Source organism: Ursus arctos, unplaced genomic scaffold, assembly GCF_023065955.2.
Source record: "Ursus arctos isolate Adak ecotype North America unplaced genomic scaffold, UrsArc2.0 scaffold_3, whole genome shotgun sequence".
In the NCBI taxonomy this organism is placed as follows: Eukaryota; Metazoa; Chordata; class Mammalia; order Carnivora; family Ursidae; genus Ursus; species Ursus arctos.
In genome coordinates this window covers 37251566-37271722 of record NW_026622985.1, presented here as the reverse complement: position 1 = coordinate 37271722, position 20157 = coordinate 37251566, and the positions used below count along the sequence as shown (strand labels likewise).

The 20157-nt window shown below is 35.6% G+C and overlaps 1 long non-coding RNA gene across 1 annotated transcript in view; it reads right to left on the bottom strand.

The window, feature by feature from the left end:
* Window positions 1–1181: 1181 nt before the first annotated feature.
* Window positions 1182–20157, bottom strand: part of LOC123001407 (uncharacterized) — a 118517-nt gene continuing 99541 nt past the window's right edge. The window contains exon 5 of the long non-coding RNA XR_008956348.1: window positions 1182–1963. This is a non-coding gene — a long non-coding RNA (uncharacterized LOC123001407). The remainder of the gene's footprint in view (window positions 1964–20157) is intronic.

Sequence of the window (20157 nt, the reverse complement as noted above, 5' to 3'; positions counted from 1 at the left end):
ATTCATTCCTGACCAGCAAATAGTTTTTGTTTAACTTCGAAAGAAACCAGACAAACCCTGCAAGGTTACTTGTAATCATGACACCATTCTTAGAATTGCCATGTGCTGGGAACATGCCTTCTTGCTTCCTCCTTCTATCTACAGTATAAATCTGAAGGACTTTGTTATGGCTCTTATACTTGGCACATCTTAGGCCTATTTAGAACATCAACACCATCAATCACAAAATATGGGGCCGACCAGCTGGATGAACCCTGGCTATCATGCAAGGGTTATTTGTCATCTGGGCATGTCTGTTTGGTATATAACACTCCTTCAGTCCCAGAACAATTTTCCCTCTCCAAAAATATTCTCTTTGATTCAGGAAACACGTGATTAATAAAGGACAAGGGTTTAAAGCCGGAGGTCAAGGCTAAAAGTCTTAACCAAACAAGTGCATTGCTTACTAACGTTTGCATCAGCAGTCAAAAATTCCCTTGAAGAGCTCCTGCACTGAAGAAACACACGTCTATTCTTAAATGCCATAAATTTCAAGGGACTCCAGCAACTATGTTCATCTTGAGGGATTTATTTTAAAATAATGTTGCACATTTGAGAAATGTTTTGCTGAAGAATAATAACACTGCATCAAGCATTTAAAAGTCCATTACAAACATTTACAATTTAACATAATAAATTAAGGTTGAAAAGATGTAATTTAACCAATATGATATATAAAGGAAATTTGTACTATAACATTAGAACAATTTGCATTAAAAATAAATTGTTTTCTAAGATGTCTATTTATACTAAAATGGATTTAAAAGCAACACTCCTTCCCTCACACTTTTTGTCTTATTTATATGCCAATCTACAATACTTTATAGTACTTTTCCATTAGACAGTTTTTCTTTTATTCTTGTTTCTCTTCCCTCCACTGAAAGAATCTTGTTTTATGTTTACAGAATATTGCGCTTTTTTTTTCCTAGGCAATTGTTATACTTCCACCCTGTGATAGTATTTATTTGATATTTATGAATTGTTTTTGTGTGTATGATGACAGAAAAAAAGCAAATCTGAACAACATAAATTTAGCAAGTCATTGTTGATCAAGAGTTAAAATTATCCTAACATTGACTAAACTGGAAATGACTCCATTTCTCAAACTGGAGAAATGGATTAAAGAATGTTTATTTCACTAACATTGTAAAGAGAATCACAAACTCCTGTTGGAAATTGAAGCAGAGTTTCTCTGAAGTACTCAGTAGACTGCATTATAGTGTTGATGATGTTGTAAGGCTAAGAAGCACATGTCCGTCATCAGTTTATTTAACTTGTACAGGTTTCTGAGTTCCTACACACACACACCACCTGAGGTAACCAGACTTGTTGGAATTCAGCTTTCTTTACTTCTCCGTCAAACGCCAAAGGAATAAAAATAGAAACCTATTGTTGTACAACACACACTGTATTAAGAATATGTTTCTGTTGAAATTCATACTGGCAATGCATTCATCCTGTAGAATGCCTTAGAATCATGGCTTTGAGGGCATAAACAGGCTTTTGATGTCATCTGGTCTGACTTCTCCTATTGCTGTGGAAACGAAGCCTTCAGAGAGGAAGTGGCAAAGGTGAGACTGGAAACCTCATCCCCATTTCCCTGTCCAGTATCCTCTGGGCCATAGTATAAATCCTTCTTATGGCTCAACTGTTGGTGCAGAATCTTGGGATACGTCTGACTTCCTCACAGCTGGGCCATCTGTTGCTCCACTACTTATGCTAATATGATAACATTGTATATTTGACTGTTGATGGGGTCTTCTTGGCACTCTACATGCATAATGCTCTTGGTTAACTCAGTTGACCTTGTTAAACAATGACAATGTGTGTGAAGCCTGAGTTTGTTAGCATTCATTGTTACAAAAAAAAGGGTTACTGACCTTGTCATATTTAACAGTGTTGAGCAGACACAGCAATGTGGATCCTGAGGGCAAATAAAGAATTTCCAGAGATGATGTAAGAACTATGCTAATTAGTCTCCCCCTCCATTCTGCTTCTAGGCACTGAATAACTGTACGTTCAGCTAGAAGACTCACTGAGCCCTTTACTAATAAAATCCAAGAAGTTTTATAAATAATAATAAAAAAAGTGTTTCAACAGGCCATTTCCTTTCAGAACAAGACTGGCTTTTGCAGAGCAATGTGCCTGGGGTGGGGGTGGGGATGTTCACTCAGTTTTTTGCCGTTGTATCCCTGCCCCCAGTAGAATTAAAACAACAATGTAGGGTGACCTCCCATCCTCCAGAAAAGCACAAAAATAATCCTCTATCCATATTCCCTTAAAACCATTCTCTTAAGAATGAGTTTTTTAAAAAACGCTACCGCATTGTGCTAAGACAAGAACTGTATGTGAGGACCGGTTTACATATCTAAGCATTTGGATGTGGATACTCTTGCCTCAGTAGAAAAGCAAGCTAATTTTTTAACAATGCAATATTACCTTGGTATATCTTGTTCTCTCTTTCCCTTGGGGTCTTACACGAATGAATCAGAAAATTGCTCCCTTATGTTAAGCCTGAGTCTGCACCTGTGTTAAATTCACATGGAACTGGAATTGGGGGTGTGGGGGTGGGGATAAATGTCAGCAAAACTAATAGGATGATATATCTGAGTCTGAATTCTCAAATGGACTAGCATCCAATGTAGAGACCATTGATGGGAATATTTTTGTAGGCATATTGTCTCACATCTAGAACTAAAATTAAGAATATATAAACATATTGATCAGCTGTCCTCAAGTTCTCAAATTTATGATTAGACACATCTGGCTCCAGATTTTAAGAAACTCAAATTACCAGGTATTCTGGAATTTTGACATGCCAAATTTTTTACTTTACCTTCCTTGGGTATCCTGAATTACTTCCCAAGTTTGTTAAAACAACCTGCATGTTTTAGACATCTTAAGAGAGATCATAAAAAAATAAGCAGGTCATTGAAGCAAAATACAGAAAGCGATGAAGAGCTGAAAGAAGGGAAGAGATTAATGACCAGTAATATTTACAAAAAAGAAATAAAGAGCAGACATTTTGATGTTCTGGACAGGTGAAGAGAATTTGGATCAGTATAAAAGTGAGAGGAATTTAAGTGAGAAAAACAGATATGTGGAGGGAGTTGTGTCCATGTTCTAAGTCTGATCTTTATCCATGAATGGAAGTGGCTGGAACAAGTCAATTTGCCTCACAATGAAGGAAACTTGTTCATGAAAAGTTTCACATTTGCTTGTTTTCTAATGAGCAGTACAGCATTGATGTTTTTAGGCAATATTGGCCAGGATTAGAGATGCATTCTGGATGAAACCCACTGTGTGTTTGAAAGGTTTTGCTATTAGAGGAAGGAAGGAAATGAGAAAGAAGTTTGGGGCTCTGATAATATGACACTTCAGTTTTATCAGCCATGAAGTACACACTATAGAGGACGCATATTGTGATGGAGGCTGGTTAAGGTCCAATCAATTGAATCCAGATGTGGGTTTTTTGTGAGATTTTTTTTTTCTCAAGTGAGAGTTGCCAAAACTTGTGGAGCAGAGACCACAAGCTAATATAAGCCACTGGACTCTCAAAAGTACAAGGAATGTTTTTAGCTTATAAGAAATCCTACTTTAAGCTTGGTGTATGAAATAGAATAAGCTGGTCTATGATAAATTAAAGGATATTGACAAATCGCTGACCCTTGCCTAAACAGAATCTTCCAAAACAACTCTACAAAAAGTGTTTCTAATATAGTGTCTAATCACAAAAATTAGGAAACACTATAACTGTAGTTTATGCTCTTCTGGCAGGAAGTAAGCTCTAGGACAGCAATTGATGAGAATCCATCTCCTGGCACACGGGGGTAATGAATAGAATTTGAATAACATGGCAAAGGTCTGTTTATTTATTTTTTAAATTTAAATTTTTTTTTACTTTTGTCAATTACCTTCATAACTTTATTTATTTTATAATTTTTGTTATATTAGTCACCATACCGTACATCCCCAGTTTTTGATGCAATGTTCCATGATTCATTATTTGCGTATAACACCCAATGCACCATGCAATATGTGTCCTCCTTAATACCCATCACTGGCCTATCCCAGTCCCCCATACCCCTCTCCTCTGAAGCCCTGTTTGTTTCCCAGAGTCCATAGTCTCTCATGGTTCATTCCCCCTTCTGTTTACCCCCCCTTCATTCTTCCCTTCCTTCTCCTACCGATCTTCCTGCTATTTCTTATGTTCCACAAATGAGTGAAACCATATGATAATTGTCTTTTTAAAAAGATGTGAACGTTCATAGGAATCTCAGACCACTTACGACACTAACAGGAAAGTCTTTTACTCTTAGAAATTGATTAGTTTTTTTAAAAGATTTATTTGTTTATTTTGCGGGAGGATGGGCAGAGGAAGAGGGAGAGAATCCTCCCTGCTTAGCAGGAAGTCTGACACAGGTCTTGATCCCAGGACTCTGAGATCATGGTCCGAGCTGAAATCAAGAGCTGGGTGCTTAACTGACTAAGCTACCCAGGCACACCAGACATTGATTAGTTTTAAGAATATTAGGAAATCATCTTGTAAGGGAATTCTATTATTCTTGTTTCCTTTACAAATGTGATGAATTTTAATTAGTTAAAATACATGAAGAATTAATATAACTCAATAACAAAAAACCCTAACAATCTGATCAAAAAATGGGCACAGGATATATATAGACATTTATCCAAAGAAGATATACAGATGGCCAACATGCGCATGACAGGATGCTCCATATCACTAATCATCAAGGAAATGCAAATCAAAACCATAATGAGATATCACCTCACATGTATCAGAATGACTACTACCAAAAAGACAAGAAATAACAAGTGTTGGTGAACATGTAGAGAAAGGGGAACTCCCATCCATTGCTGTAAGAATGTAAATCAGTACAGCCACTATGGAAAACAGTATAAAAGTGCCTCAAAAATTGAAAATACAACTACCATATGATCCAGCAATTCTGCTTCTGGGTATTTGTCTGAAGAAAAGAAAAACATAAATTTGAAAAGATATGCATCCATATGTTCATTTCAGCATCATTTACAATAGCCAAAATATAGAAACACCTAAGTGTCTATCAATGGATGAATGGCTACAGAAGATGTGGTATACACACACACACACACACACACACACACACTACAAAAAAAGAGTGAAATCTTGCTATTAGTAACCTTGAGGTTACTATGATAAATAAGTCAGACAGAGAAAGACAGACACCACATGATTTCACTTAAAAGTAGAATCTAAGAGACATAAAAAACAAACAAAACAAAACTCACTGATACAGAGAACAAAGTAATAAACTTAAGGAAGGAGGTGAAAGACTTGTACTCTGAAAACTAAAAGACACTGATGAAAGAAATTGAAGACAACACAAACAAATGGAAAAACATGCTCATGGACTGGAAGAATGAAAATTGTTAAAATGTCCATACTACTCAAAACAATTTACAGATTCAATGCAATCCCTATCAGAATATCAACAGTATTTTTCACAGAATTAGAACAAATAACCCTAAAATTTGTATGGAATGACAAAAGAACCTAAATAGCCAAAGAAATCTTGAGAAAGAAAAACAGAGCTGGAGGTACCACAATTCCAGATTACAATTCTTCAATAAATGATGCTGAGAAAACTGGACAGCTACATGCAAAAGAATGAAACTGGACCAATATCTAGCACCATACACAAAAATAAACTCAGGATGGATTAAAAACCTAAATATGAGACCTGAAACCATACAAATCCTAGAGGAAAATGCAGACAGTAATTTCTCTGACATTGGCTGTAGCAACATTTTTCTAGATATGTCTCCTAAGGCAAGGAGAACAAAAGCAGAAATAAACTATTGGGACTACTTCAGAATTACAAGCTTTTGCACAGCTAAGGAAATCATCAACAAAACTAAAAGGCAACTTACTGAATGGGAGAAGATATCTGCAAATGATATATCTGATAAGAGGCTAATATCCCAAATATGTAAAGAACTTCTAGAACTCAACATCAACAAACAAATAATCTGATTAAAAATGGACAGAGGACATAATTAGACATTTTTTCCAAAGAAGATATACAGATGGCCAATAGACACATGAAAAGATACTCGACAGCACTCATGATCAGGGAAATACAGATCAAAAACACCTGTCAGAATGACTGAAATAAAAAAGATAAGAAATAACAAATGTTAGCAAGGATGTGGAGAAAAAGGAACTCTTGTAGGCTGTTGGTAGGAATATAAACTGATAGAGCCACTGTGGAAAACAGTATAGAGGCCTCTCAAAAAATTAAAATGGAAATACCATATGATCCAGCATTTCTGCTACTGGGTATTCACCCAAAGAAAACAAAAATACTAATTTGAAAATATATAGACACCCCTATGTTTATTGCAGCATTATTTACAATAGCCAAGATATAGAAGCAACCTAAATGTCCATTAATAGATGAATGGATAAAGAAGATACGATTTATATATACAATGGAATATTACTCAGCCATAAAAGGGATGAGATCATGCCATTTGCAACAACATGCTGGACATACAGGAAATCATGCTAAATGAAATGTTAGTCAGAAAAAGACAAATACCATATGATCTCACTTATTTATGTAGAATCTAAAAAACTAAACAAATGAATAAACAAACAAAAAGCAGAATCAGACCTATAAGTACAGAGAACTGATGTTTGCCATAGGGGAGAGCAGTGGCAGGATGGGTGAAGGGGAGTGAGAGATACAGGCTTCTAGTTATGGAATGAATAAGTCACAGGAATAAAAGGCATAGCATAGGGAATATGATATTGTAAGAGCATTGTATGGTGACAGATGGTAGCTACAGTTTTAGTGAGCATAGCATAACATAGAGATGTTAAATCACTATGTTTCACACCTGAAATGAATGTAACATTGTGTGTCAACTATACACAAATACAAAATTTTGCTTCAAAAAGGAGCTTCTTAGGAAAAAAAGGGGGGGGACATTTGGACACACAAAATGATAGGCGTACACAGAGGAAAATACCAAGTAAGAACAAAGGAAGAAGATGGTTATCTGCAAGCCAAGGAAGGCAACCTCAGAAGACACCAACCATGAAGACACCTTGATCTTGGACTTTTAGCCTCCAGAACTGTGAGAAAATAAATTTCTGTTGTGTAAGTCACCCAATTGTTGGTATTTTATTAGGGTAGTCCTAGCAAACTACTACACATACTAAGATCCTGATATATGAATCCATGAATCTTCTTTTGGCCTAAAATATATAGTAACATAATTTTATCAAGTGTTACAAAAATAAAGAGCTATCTATAAAAAGACATTGGATGGGACTTGAAAATTCTTTAGGACAGAACTATAATACTAGGATAGGAGAACGACAGAGAAAATGGGATAAGACAAAAAGAAAACATTTAGGATACTATAGGTATGAGACCTTTTACTTGCTGCCTCTCACCTTTGTTTATGTATTTTATATAAACAAGTAATATATGAATAATATATGTTCATTATTAAAACATTTAAAAGAAGCTTAAATAAGTGGAGTAAAAAAATCTAGGTTTTTCTTTTCCCCTTTATTCTGTATCTCATTTCCCATCACAGAGGTAACCACTGATAGGTATATTCTCTCAGATCACTTTAAAAAATGCACTTAAGGATATATGTATAATATTTCTATATATGCTTAATTTTGATTATAAAATACATGTGATTATATAATACGTATTGCTTTATGATTTATTTTTTAAGATTATTTTTATTTTTATTTTTTTGAGAGAGAGAATGAATAAGGTGGGGAAGGACAGAGGGAGAGGGAGAGAGAGAATCTCAAGCAGGCTTCATGCCCAGCGTGGAGCCCAATACGGGGCTTGATCTTATGACCCTGAGCTGAAATCAGGAGTTGGACACTTCACCAACTGAGCCACACAGACACCCCATTTTAACCATCTTAAGTTACAGGTTAGTGGCAATAAGCACCTTCACCATTGTTGTGCATCCATTAGCACCATCCTTCCATCTCCAGAACTTGTTAATCTTCCCAAACTAAAACTCTGTACTCATTAAACAATAACTCCCCATTCCTCCCTCTCCCCAGCTCCAGGAAACTACCATTCCACTTTCTGTCTCTATGAATTTGACTATTGTGTATAACTTCATATAAGTGGAATCATGTAGGATTTGTCTTTCTGTGACTGGCTTATTTCACTTGGCATAATGTCTTCAAAGTTCATCCATGTTGTAGCATGCATCAGAATTTCCTTCCTTTTTAAGGCTAACTAATGTTCCATTGTTTGTCTATATCACAGTTTATCTATTCATCCACTGATGAGCACTTAGGTTGTTTCCAGCTTCTGTCTATTGTGAATAAAGCTGCTGTGAACACAGCGTGCTATTATCAAAACATTCCTGCATTCACAACAGCTCTTTATCATTATACATGCTTCCAATCAATGGTCCTAAAACTGCACCTACTACTATTTGGGAATCAGCAGAAAAACTCACATTATAGGTGTCCTCATGCTTAACATCTTTCCACCATACAAAGCTAATGCAATATTACAAGGTATATTCCTCATCTGTACATTATGTCCCCATGACTTATTTATCTTATAACTTAAAGTTTGTACTTCTTGATCCTCTTTCCCACTTCAGCCTCCTCCTAACCCTCCTTTCCCCACAAGCTAATATCCTCCCCTCTAGCAATGACCAATCTGTTTTCTGTATCTGTAAGTCTGGGTTTTGTTTCTGGATTTCACTTATAAATGAAATCATGTAGCATTTGTCTTTCTCTGTCTGATTTATTTCACTCACCATAATACCCTCAAGGTACATCCATGTTGTTGTAAATGGAAAGACTTCATTCTTTTTTTTGGCTGAGTAGTATTCCATTGTATATATGTATACCACACCTTTTCCATTTATCTATCGATGGATGCTTAGGTTGCTTCCTTTTCCTGGCTATTGTAAATAATGTTGCAATGAACACAGAGGCTCGTATATCTTTACAAATTAGCATTTTTGTTGTTTTTGTTTTCTTCAGATAGATGCCCAGGTGGAATTTCTGGATCATATGGTAGTTCTATTTTAAATTGTCTGAGGAACCTCCATATGTTTTCCATAGTGGTTGCATCAATTTATATTCCTATCCACAGTACATGTGGGTTTCTTTTCTCCATATCTTCACCAACACTTGTAATTTTTTGTCATTTTGGTAATAGCCAATTTGACAGATGTGAGGTGATATCTCACTGTGGTTTTGATTTGCATTTCTCTGATGATGAGTGATGCTGAGCATCATTTCATGAGCTTTTTGGCCATCTGTATGTTTTCTTTGGAAAAAAATGTCTATTAATATCCTCTGCCCATTTTTAAAAATCAGATTGGGTTTTTTATTGAGTTGTAGGAGTTCTTAATATATTTTGAATATTAACCCCTTATTGGATATACGATTTTACTTTCTCATTCAGTTGGTTGTCTTTTGTTTCATTGATGGTTTCCCTTCCTGTGCAGAAGACTTTTAGTTTGATGTTGTCCCATTTGTTTATATTTGCTTTTGTTATCTTTGTCTTTGGAGTCAGATCCAAAAAAATTTTGCTAAGACTGATGCCAAGGAGCTTATTGCCTATATTTTCTTCTAGGAATTTTATGGTTTCAGTTTTTACATTTAAGTCTTTAATCCATTTGAGTTAATTTTTGTGTATGGTGTAAGACAGTGGTCCAGTTTCATTCTTTTGCATGTAGCTGTTCAGTTTTCCCAACATGATTTTTTAAAGAAAGTGTGCCTTCCCCATTGTATATTCAATAAATCTAGTCTTTTGGTTAAAGAAATAAATACCTGGAATGACTTATTCTAATAACCTAATGGATGAAGAGGCAATCATATTAAAGGACAATATTAAAGACTGTAAGAATTTAAAGATGGGTTAAATATACTCTATCACTAGACTTTGGGCCTTCCTTCTTAAGCCTAAAATGTAATAATTCTGAAACCCTTCATAGTGTCTAAAACCTTCCAGTCTTTGTTGTCTTTGGCAGAATGTCAGGCCTCTTGGCTTTAGGCAGCAATTTGTCAAGAAGGCTTGCCATTTTGGCTTGCTTCACCTTTATTTCTCATTTCCTCCATCCACTCAGGCTTCAAAAGCCTCTAATTAGCTGTTTACCTTAATTATTCCAGTTAGGACTTCATCTGGTCTTGGGTTTTCCCACTTCTGAGAATCTAAAGTGCCTGCACCTTCCCTATTAGGAGAATCTTTCTACTTTTCTGAAAAATGCATTTCTTTACCTCCACTCTGTGTCATGTGGCTTCCATAGCAGGGAGAGGAGTTCAGAAAGAAAACTGGCAGTAGTTTTGAGTGTCTGATTCTGAGCCACATCTATTCCATTTAGAGAAAACTGAAATTTCTTACATAGCCCTCAGCAGGACAAAGGGCTTCTGCTCAGGCCAGAATTCCCAGATGAGCTACTGAGACAAACACAAGACCTCTCTCAGCATAGCCTAGGCTTAGCTCACCCCTAGGATCCCCAAGACACTGGAGGAATAGTGGGCTTTTTCTTTACCAGACATACTTTTCTATCATGTCTTTTAGCTCATGAGCTTATAAAGGCACATTAAGCTGCCATGTAACTTGAGGACAACGTCTAGTAGTTGTAAACTTGTTTTAGATCAAGGCACTCTCAAGAATAGATAGAGACTCCCTGGGGTGTGTTGCTATTTATCAAATAAATAAACATGTGATTCTGGGTTTCCTTAGAATATCCATAGAAACCAGACTCATTTTGCATAGATGTATTTGTTTACTAATGAATTGTTAGCATCTTGACGAATAATAACATTCTTCACATTTAGATTTTTACTTACGGAAATGTTTTGACAAAAGATATTGTCACTAGCTTGAACTCTGATTAAACCAAGAACTACCTTTCTCAGAAGGCATTTGAGTTGACACAGCCTAGCCACTTACAAATTTGAATCCGAAAGAAGCAAAAGTTTCTATCATGATGCATTTGAGCATCTTGGTACAAAATTTGAATTTAAAATTGACTAAGCCCTAGGCGTTCCAAAACTCACAAGACAGAGTATCAAATGCATCATTTAGACTTCCCTAGGCAACATGTACCAACAATCCTACTAGTTACCTTTAAAACAGAGTTATCCTTGAAAGAGACCAACTTCTTGGTCCATTGTGAGACTGTCCAGTTTAAGCATTCTGAAGGGTAATCTGCCAATCACACAAAAAGGAAAGATTCTAAAGATTATTTTAAGCATGATGGTTTATTTTACTTGGAAGTTTTCCACCCCTAAGTTCTTTAAAAATTCTCATATTTTTAAAAAATTTATTTAAAATTCAGATTCTCTATTTCTCATTTTATCACCACTTTAATTAGGCATAACAGATTGAAATTAGGTATCATAGAATAACTTTGCATGTTGAGACTAACAATACTGCAATTTATTCCACGTGATGATTTTTCCCCTGTACCTGTCTGAGTCACCAGGCATAAATATGCAAAAAAATATCCAAAATATTTTTAGATTCTCAGATTCTGAAATAAGAAAATTAATCATCTAGTTCCAAGACTTGTGAACCAACCCCAAGTATAGAAGTCTATATTTTGTGCCCAATGACTGAACAGCAAGTTTTGATATGCTAATGAGGAAGCACTCCATAAAATAACTAGTGCAGATAAAAAATAAATAAATGAAAGGGAAAATATGCCACAAGCTATTTGCATATGATAATTTCATAAAACACTCCCCTTGAGAAATACCCAAGTGAAATTAATTCACAATCAGTAGGAACCCAGTGGGAATGTGTTTGTAGAAATAAATAATCCAAAATTATTCTTGGGCTGTGAAGTTTGTTTACTGCCTTAACTGAAGTGTGTACCAAACATAAGTGCATTAGCATTGGCTGTGGGTTGGGGGAATCAGGCACAGTTTCACCTCCAGTGTTTTTCATCCATTCTGCTGTTTATGTTTCTTGGCGAGAGGTCCAAGCCACAAAAGGGTTTGTTCCAATGTTATGTGTGAGTGTGTGTGCACATGTGTGTGTATGTGTCTTTTGCATAGTGATGGACATTGCTTCTTTTCAAAAGGAACCTCAAAAATATGGATGAATTCTTGAAAACTGAATAAGAGATTGCTAATTTTAAAAATTATTTTAAAACTTAACATCTCTATAGGCAAGGAGCAATGAATATTTTTAGTCACAGAAATGTTTCTTCCCACACAGAAATCTGAGGGCTGCTTACCACTCCATACCTGTTCAGACCTATGTATATGAATGTCTTGTTTATTAAGTACTTCATACCTGGCATTAGGTTACAAAGAACTTGACAGATATTGCTTCATTTAATTCTCACAATAATCCTGCAAGATATGTGTAATTATTCCCATTTGAGAGCTGAGAAGACAGGCTCAGAATTAAGTACTTTGCCTGTGGTCTCCCAGCAATGGAGTAGCAGAAGCATGATGTAAGTCCAGGTCTGTCTGGATTCCAAAGTCAGCGTTCTTAACCATGATACACTCCTGCTTTCTTTCCACTTTTCTCAGGCTGCATAATTCTCTTTGCAGAAATCTTTCCCTCTTGGTTGCCTTTTTCCCCTTCAAGGCTGCCTTTGCCTTCAATGTCCATCCTGACCAGATTTCACCTATATAAAAGTGTTGCTGGGAGGAGTCCTACTGTGGGAATCCTGGGGATCTCAGATCTAGATGAATGGATAGAAAGACAGATAGAACATGAATGGCCAGACTTGCTTTCTTGGAATAGAGTGACCTGGGAGTTGGGTGGGGATAATGCTATGTCACAACATGTACTGACTAGTCAAAGGAATAGTCATGGCAGATAACAAATAGTTCCTTCAAAATGTCAATGGGTAAATGACACTAACAGTGAGTGATCTCATTAAAAGATACTGAACTGGAAGACACCAATCAGCAGAGAGACAGACTATGATAGTGGCTTAGAAGACGGATTTTGAAGACAGGATGACTGGGTTTAACTCTTTGTAATAATGTGTGATCTTGGACAAGTTATTTATCCCCTCTGTGTCTCCATTTCCAAATCTGCAAAATGGACATAACTGTACCTATCTTATGGGACTGTTGTGAGGAATATGAATATATAAACTATGTGCCTGGCACACAGTATGTGCCACTTAAGTATTTGCTACTATTAGTATAGTATAATGCTTTGAACTTGATCACTCCTCTCGCCTGATACCTGATTGTGGCCCTGGGTACCTGATATTCAACTAAAATATAACTCTTGGTATCTCCTTAGTTGTTTTGGGTTACTGCAGACCCAATGCTCCTGCTATCAGCCCTCAATCCAAACATTCCAATCACAAGCTGAATGTGTGGCTGTTATAAAATATCTGGTAATGAGTCCATTCTTCATGCCCAAACTGGAAATAAATACCTGGTTTTAAGCTCTCTTCAAGGACTGAAAATTTTCTCCTCTGTGAAAAATGGAACAAATAATAATAACAACAATAATAGTAATAGTAAGAAAGCAAAGGAGGGAGGAAAGAAGGAATAAAAAAGAAGCTAGAGTAAGGAATGGAGGGAGGGAAGGATGAAAGGAAAAAAGAAAGACTATATTAGAGGAAAACATAGGGAGCTTGTACGGAGAGAAAAGAGTCTAATGCATGGTCAAGTTTCTGTAAATCTTTAATGTAAGATGTTCCAAAACACACGCCATTGTAAGTGAAACTAATGTATGTGGTTTCATGATGATGTCCTAGCTATCTGAAGAGTTTCAAAGGAAAACCAATACCTTCTTATGCAAAACATGAGTTTTTCTTTCTTATTATTCCTAGCAGGTTCTTCCCCAAGTAAAGTTCCATTCAATCCAATAAAATAACTGGAGATTTTATTAAATAATGTAACTTCACAAATTTAAGAAGTTACAATTCGGGAACCTTGGAGGCATCAGAAAATATACTCTGGGTGGTTTACTTTTATTGACATCCAATTATATTCAACACTGTGAAAAGGCTTTCTAAGAAAATCTCATTAATATATTTTTGCAAATATGGTCATCCACAAATAAATGCAAAATTGTGTTTAGAACATCACTAAATGGTTCTTTTTTCTTCTAGTGTTTATTACAAATCTAAGCAGCAAAAAAAATGGGGAAAAAGATGATAAAGGAATAAATAGCTTCTTTTAAGACAATTGCATGACTAGGATTTATACTTAATTTTTCTAAGACTGCACAAAGAAGCTTTCTCAGTTAACTCATGTCTCTGTACTGTAGCTTTACTCAATCATGTAAAAAAGCAATATCATTAATTATACAAGTGAAAGGAGGCATTGAAAAAATCCTGCATCCTTTCATTAACTTACAAAAATACAATTAGTAATTATTAGTGATTTCCTGGAGAAAGTCCAGAGCTGAATTAAAAATATCACTTCATTGGTCCCTTAGAGGAAAAAAACTGCACTACCATGAAGATTATCTGTTGTACTTGCTTTTAAACATTAAAGAACTAATTCATAAAGCAACCATACAACATTTGTAATGCTTTTAATTTTCTTTTGTGATCTCTGGGAAATGTGAAGAATGTTCCTTTCTCTAAGTAAAATGACCTGTAGCATTTAGTCTAGAATGAGAATGGTTATTTCTTTATTCAGAAGTCATGGATATTCTGCCCCCCAAAATGAGATTTTTTAGAAAGGCATATCCTCTTTTTCAATTTCGCATATCTTCTTTTAATAGACAACATGCTTATGCTGATTCCAGAAAGATGAAAACAAATTTCCTAAAATATCTAGAATTTCTAAGGCCAGTTGTACTACTTGTGTCAAATGTTATTCAGGATCTTGCTATCTAAATATGTTTAAATTATTAAAACGGATTGTTAATTTCAACCTGCTGGGGTTGTGGAGACAGTTTCCTGGGTATCCAGTAGATCCTTCCATGTTGAGGTTTTAGGACTTTCGCCTTGAGTTCCTGTTTGAAGAGACATAGTACAGACCTTCCTTGGGGTATAACAAAAGATGACTCTTCTTGTCAAACATCTGGCTTTTGAAGCAGGAGTATTTTGACTGAAAACTGTATTAGGCAGAGGGGAAGGATGTCCAGTTTGGGCATCAGTTGGAGCAAAACCCCAGAGAATTCTTACATATATTCATATGCTTCCTATTTACACAAAATTTCAACATGTTTGATGATTGCTCTCCTTTTTCTCTATTACCTTTTGTAAAAACAATAAAGTCAGTGTTGGAAAGTTCTGAATAAACTGAAAAATTAGGTCAACTCCTGATTTTTCAGAATGCAGATGACCTGATTTGCTGTTTCTCTGGCATCAGGTTTTACTCTCAGTTTATATTTTGTTGTCAGCCCATTTCCCTGCTCCATTTCTTCCACTGGAGGTTGAAAACTTAATTTAAGGTTAGACCAGGAATTGTCAGTAAGTTAGTCTGCTATGAAAAAACCAAAAAACAAACAACCAAAGGGTCAACAAGAATTTTTAAAAAATACCTTGAGACAAATAAAAATGGAAACACAACTTTCCAAAATCTATGGGATGTAGCAAAAGCAGTTCTAATAGGGAAGTTCATAGCAATAGAGACCTACCTCAAGAAATAAGAAAAATCTCAAATAAACAATCTAATTTTATACCTAAAGGAACTCAAAAAAAAGAACAATGCCTGAAGTTAGTAGAAGGAAGATAGTAATAAAGATCAGAGCAGAAATAAATGAAATAGAGACTTAAAAAAACAATAGAAAAGATCAATGAAACAAAAAGCTGGTTCTTCGAAAAGATAAACAAAATCAATAAACCTCTAGCCAGAATCATAAAAAAAAAAAGAGGGCCTAAATAAAATCAGAAATGGAAGAGGAGATGTTCCAACTGGCTCCACAAAAATACAAATGATCATAAAAGATTACTACAAACAATTATATAACAAAAAATTGGAAAAATTAGAAGAAATGGATACATTCCAAGAAAACACAATCTCCCAAGACTGAATCATGAAGAAATAGAAAATCTGAATAGACCAGTTACCAGTAATGAAACTGAATCAGTAATTTTAAAAATCCCAAAAAACAAAAGTCCTAGACCAGACCACTTCACAGGTGAATTCTACCAAACATTTAAAGAAGAGTTAGTACCTATCCTCAAATTCTTCCAAAAAGCTGAAGAGGAAGGAATACTTCTATGTCAGCACTACCTTGATACCAAAGCCAGATAAAGACACAACCAAAAAAGAAAATCACAGGACAGAATCCCTGATGAATGTAGATGCAAAAATTCTCAACAAAATATTAGCTAACCAAATTCAACAACGCATTAAAAGAATCACATACTATGATCAAGAGAGATTTACTCCACGGATGCAAAGATGTTCAACATCTGAAAATCAATCAATGTGACACCCTACATTAATAAAACAGAGGATAAAAAGCACACGATCATCTCAAGAGATGCATAAAAAGCATTTGACAAAATTCAATATCCATGTATAATAAAAACTCTCAACAAAGTGGGTACAGAAGGAAATTACCTCAACATAATAAAGTCAATAGATGACAAACCCACAGCTAATATCATACTCAACAGTGAAAAGCTGAGAACTTTTCCTCTAAGATCAGGAATAAGACAAGAATACCCAGCGTCACCACTTTTATTCAACACAGTACTGGAGATCCTAGCTACATCAATTAGGCAAGAAAAATAAATAAAAGTCATCCAAATTGGAAAACAAGAAATCAAACTATCTCTATTTGCAGATGATATAATACTATATATAGAAAATGCTAAAGACATCACCAAAAAACTGTTAGAACTAATAAATGAATTCAGGATACAAAATTAACATACAGAGCATTTCTATATGGTATTAATGAGTTTTCAGAAAAAGAAATTAAGAAAACAATCTCGTTTATAATTGGATCAATAAGAATAAAATGCTTAGGAATAAATTTAACCAAGGATGTGAAAGACCTGTACTCTGAAAACTGTAAAACATTGGTGAAAAAAATTCAAGAAGACTCAAATAAATGGAAATACATTCTACGCTCATGGATTAGAATAATTCATATTGTTAAAATGTTCATACTGCTCAAAGCAATCTACAGATTCAATGCAGTCTCCATCAAAATACCAAAGGCATTTTTCACAGAACTAGAAAAAGGAATCCTAAAATTTATATGGAACTACAAAAAAAAATCACAAATAACAAAAGCAACCTTGAAAAATAACAGCAAAGGTGGAGGTATCACTCTCTAATTTCAAACTATACTACAAAGCTACGGTAATCAAAACAACAAACAGCATGGTATTGGCACAAAAGTAGATATACAGATCAAAAGAATAGACAGCCCAGAAATAAACCCATGCTTATATGGTCAATTAATCCATGACAAAGGAGGCAAGAATATACAATGGAAAAGATAGTCTCTTCAATAAGTAGTGCTCAGAAAACTGGACAGCTACATGCAAAAGAATGAAACTGGACTACTATCTTACACCACGTATAAAAAATAAATTCAAAATGGATCAAGACCTAAAACCATAAAACTCCCTGAAGAAAACATAGGTAAATAAGCTCTTTGACGTCAGTCTTAGCAATATTTTTTGGACCAGCCTCCTCAGGCAAGGGCATCAAAAGCTGAAATAAGCAAATGGGATTATATCAAACTAAAAAAGCTTTTTCACAGAGAAGGAAATCATCAACAAAATGAAAAAGCAACCTACTGAATGGGAGAAGATATTTGCAAGTCATACATCAATAAGTGGTTAACAGCCAAAATATATAAAGAACTTATACAACTGAATATATATATAAAAAAACCCAACCTGATTAAAAAAAGGGCAGAGGACTTGAATAGACATTGTTCCAAAGATGACTTAGAGCTGACCAACAGGCATATGAAAAGATGCCCAACATCATTAATCATCAGGGAAATGCAAATCAAAACCACAATGAGATATCACCTCAGACTGGCTATTATCAAAAGGATAAAAGATAACAAGTTCAACAAAAATGGAGAGAAAACCTTACACACTCTTGGTGGCAATGTAAATTGATTCAACTACTATGGAAAATAGTATGGAGGTTCCTGAAAAAGACAGAAAAAATAGAACTACCATAAAATCCAGCAATTCTACTTCAGGGAACTTACCCAAAACACCAATTTGAAGAGATATATCTCTTCAAATTGGGCCCTTTATGCACCTTTGGGCCCTTTATGCACCTCTATGTCATTGCAGCATTATTTACAATTGTCAGATATGGAAGTAACCTACATACTCCTTTATAGATGAATGGATAAAGAAGATGTGATACACACACACACACACACACACACACACACACACACACACAATGGACTATTACTCAGCCATAAAAAAAAGAAAACTTGCTATTTGTGACAACATGGATGAACCCAGAGGGTATTATGATAAGGGAAATAAACTGGACAGAAAAATACAAATATTGTATGATTTCACTTATATGTGGAATCCTAAAAAACAAATGAGCAAAACAGAAAGAGATTCATAGATACAGGAAACAAACTGTTGGTTGCCAGAGGGGAAGAGATGGGGGTAAGTGGAAATGGGAAGGGGACTAAAAGGTACAAACTTCCAGTTATAAAATAAATAAGTCATGGGTATATAATGTAAAAGGGAATATAGTCAATAATATTGTAATAGCTTTGCATGTGACAGATGGTAGCTAGACTTACATGGGGATTATTTTGTAATGTATAAAAATATCAAATCACTATGATGTACACTTGATGGGATACTGCACATCAATTACGCTTCAGTAAAAAAGAAAAATGTGACAGGATGTCTTCTTACACCTTCACCCATGTCCACATCCATCTCTGTGAGGAGGAGTGACTTAGTACCATAATTCATGGATATGATCCCTATGATAGCCCATCAAAATGGTTCATCTCCAAATCCTTCACTTTGAGTAATCTGAAGTTTCCAGACCACTGACCTCACACTACATGGTATCATCAACCCCCTCCATGGAGTTATCAGAAATACAGAGAGGATGGACCAATTATGGGTCAAGGCTCAGGTGTTGGAAAAGGAAGACTGAAGGAGACCAGGGAGGATGGGGTATCTGGGAGTCTATCTGAGGCCAACTTGATATGAACCAAAAGATAAACTGATGAGAGGTTTTACACTATCCTTTGGGCCCTTTATGCACTTGAGACTAGGTGGCTGAAATATTTTCTTTCTGGAAAGGGACTATACCTTCATGCACCTCCAGATATTTGAACGTATGATGTAGGTATAGATATATCCTCAGCCTGGGATTCCAATTATGCTTTTACTGGTCTCTGTCAGCAGGGAATTTAATAGTTAAAAGTTAAATATGGGTTAAGCTATACCAGATATACCCTAAGCAAAATAAAATACAACATTAGGGGCGCCTGGGTGGCACAGCGGTTAAGCGTCTGCCTTCAGCTCAGGGCGTGATCCCGGAGTTATGGGATTGAGCCCCACATCAGGCTCTTCCGCTATGAGCCTGCTTCTTCCTCTCCCACTCCCCCTGCTTGTGTTCCCTCTATCACTGGCTGTCTCTATCTCTGTCGAATAAATAAATAAAATCTTTTAAAAAAAGTTAAAAAAAAATACAACACAACATTAAATAGTCAAGTGTAGAATTCTCCAGTCATGGCTAAAACTCACCAACTACACAGGAACTCCTACCTCATAGGTCTAGACAGTTGCTGGCAGGCTAACAGGAGAGGAGAGGTGCAGAGTATGTTCAGAACAAAGGCCTTTTTGAAACAACATTTTTTAAAATTTAATTTTAGGGACCAAAATTAAGGCTTTCTTAGAGTGGTTTTACAATTCTGAAAAGAACTGATTGTTCTAAAGCCACACCTTGGTTATTTCCTCAGCAATTATTACAATGAAAGATCATTGTCAGATGCAAGTTCAAAAGGAGGAAAGATACTCACATTGTAGTTTGCCTAGATTCCACAGGGGCTGGGGCCCTGGGGCAGCATATCTCACACTGAGCTGGCAGAGTCCTTTTGGGCATGCCTCTCAATGCTGCTGCATGCCCTGCAGCCTGTAGACCCTCAGAGTTATGAGCAAGAGCTTTTCAGTTTCAGAAATGGGAAG